Source organism: Triticum aestivum, chromosome 7A (assembly GCF_018294505.1).
Source record: "Triticum aestivum cultivar Chinese Spring chromosome 7A, IWGSC CS RefSeq v2.1, whole genome shotgun sequence".
Lineage (NCBI taxonomy): Eukaryota > Viridiplantae > Streptophyta > Magnoliopsida > Poales > Poaceae > Triticum > Triticum aestivum.
The window spans coordinates 698,984,128-698,986,801 of NC_057812.1; the positions used below are offsets into that span (position 1 = coordinate 698,984,128).

The following is a 2,674-nucleotide window of genomic DNA, read 5'->3' on the forward strand; positions in this document are numbered from 1 at the left end:
TACATGAAGGTAATTACCTATTCTTAAGGCCTTGTACTTAGTTTCCTTGATTTGATTCGTAGGCGTAGCGCTCAAATTTCTCTTGCTTAACTTAGGTGCCCCCGAGATGGTGTACGGACAAGATGGACTGCTGGGAGGCGTTGGTGGACGAGTGGTGCTCTCCCCAATGGCGCATCGCCCACAACATTGCAAAGGAGAAGCGTCTCAAAATGAAAGGTGTGCCACACCATCTAGGCAGCGTCAACCTACATGGGTACGGGAAAAACTGGGTATGTGTGGTTTGCTTGATGATTCATGCAAATTCATTCTTTGTGCTAGTTTGCGTCCTTAACTAATACTCTGTTCCTCTCTTTTAGTCAAAACACAACAAGGCTCCAGTGCCAGAGATGTTCGACCTCTATGGCATGTCCAATATTGCACCGTACAAGAAGGCCAAGGCATTCTCTGAGTCTGACCTCGAAAATGCAAAGAACTTTAGCAACAAGGCCTCCCACCACAAGATGGTGCAGTACGTTAAGCAGGGGAAGGCGAGGAAAGGGCCGGACTTTAACCCGAGCCGGCCTCTTGATCCAGAGCTGGTGATGATATCTGGTGGTGGGAGGTCCCATGGATCGTTAGCCATTGGTAATGGACTGATACGTTGTAGTAGCACTCTCCCGCAGATCAAGAAGCGCCAGACCAGCTCTGATCCTGAGATACCGCCTCGTTTACGACCAGTGGAAATCGAATTCCAGGTTTGTTATACGGACTCAGTAGCCTTTCCTCCATTACATTGTGTTTGCGGCCGTCGATGATTACAATGCTAACGAGTGGTGTTGCAGGCTGCTATTGAGGCAGAGAGAGCGAAGACCTAGGCTACTTTTGAGGAGAGGGACCGGCAGTTGGCGGAGAGGGACCGGCAGGCGGCGGAGAGGGACAGGGAGAATGAGGAGAGGACGGCTAGGCTGTTGGAGGAGGAGAAGAACCGGAATGACTCGGCTAACCGGGCCATGTAGGAGCTCTTCGTGGTAAGTTTCTTCTGCATATTAGCTAAATCATGCACGCAATGTTCCTTTCATTAGTAACTAATATGACTGACTCGTCAAAACCAAATGTGCAGTCCATGTGCGAGACGAACGGCCAGACCCCTCCGCCGATGCCAGTCATTGCTCCGGCGGGCACGGTGAGTTTCATTTGAACGGTCATTAGTTACTAGTCTTCACAATATTTGAGTTGCATCATGCTAACGATACATTGGAAATAATCTTTGGTGCAGCGTAACTCCCGACAAGCATCGACCGATCCTTCTCCGTCTGCCACTGGCGCGACCGGTCCTACACCTACACCTACACCTACACCTCCGAGATGACGGTAAGTTTCCCAAGTGTTTTGCTTAATAGGGTTTTGTTGTGATGCCATGTTGTATCTACACATATCGTGCATAATGTGTGTATGTTTGAAATGCATTGTATGTGTGGGATTCGACACCTAGTTGTGTGCCTTTGGTAGCCTTCCATACAGGGAAATGCCTCCTAGTGCTTCCACTGAGCCATGGTAGTTCGCTACTGCTCCGGAACACATGGATTGACCGGCATGTGTCCTTCTTTGCTCCTGTGTCTGTCCCTACGGGGAAATGTCATGCGGTGTATCACCGAAGTCCTTGTAGCTTGCTACGACTTGGTTGCACTCGCTGATGACCGACACGTGCATTGCTGGGTCATGTATGCATGTCCCTGTACGTTTGTGCCACCTTGGTTCTATGACTAGTCATGTTGGCCTGGGTTCTCTGCCATATGGATACTCGCGACATAATCATATACTTAGCATTTTTCCTCCAAAATGACTCAATATGCTTAGCTAGCTCAAAAATGATATAATAAGCTTAATTAGCTCCAAAATGACATATTTAACCTAGGATAGCTCTAAAATGACCTATACTTAGCATTTTTCCTCCAAATTGACTTAATATGCTTAGCTAGCTTAAAAATGACATATTTAACCTAGGATAGCTCTAAAATGGCCTATACTTAGCATCTTTTCCTCCAAAATGACTTAATATGCTTAGCTAGCTCTAAAATAATACAATATGCTTAAGAACTGACATATTTTAGGTCCTAAATGACTTCATATGCTTAGCTTGCTCCAAAATGACATAATAACCTTACTTAGCTCCAAAATGACCTATTTAACCTAGGCTAGCTCTAAAATGACCTATACTTAGCATTTTTTTCCTCCAAAATGACACAATATGCTTAGCTAGCTCAAAAATTACATAATAAGCTTAATTAGCTCCAAAATGACCTATTTAACGTAGGATAGCTCTAAAATGACCTATACTTAGCATTTTTTTTCTCCAAAATGACTTAATATGCTTAGCTAGCTTCAAAATGACCTATTTAACCTAGGATAGCTCTAAAATGACCTATTTTATAGATATAAGTTGCATCATAATAATCTTCACATTTTAGTTGCATCATAATAATCTTCTTCTTCTAGTCTTCTTCTTCTAACTTTCTTATTTCCCATTTTACAGATTTGCTTAAGATCACGGAAGCTTGGGTTGATGGAGTGCTTGTATTTAGTTTTTCTTTTGACCTTGTGAAAGTTGTTACCTATGTATGAAACTGTGTAATATTGATGAAACTATGTATATGTACGGATGAAACTTGCTACTATTGGTAACATGTATTGGATA

General features: G+C 43.5%; 1 long non-coding RNA gene across 1 annotated transcript; it reads left to right on the forward strand.

The window, feature by feature from the left end:
* The first annotated feature begins 1,099 nt into the window (after positions 1-1,099).
* Positions 1,100-2,674, forward strand: LOC123149456 (uncharacterized). Its single transcript, XR_006474676.1, has 3 exons — positions 1,100-1,162; positions 1,256-1,350; positions 2,513-2,674. It is a non-coding gene; the product is annotated as an uncharacterized lncRNA (long non-coding RNA).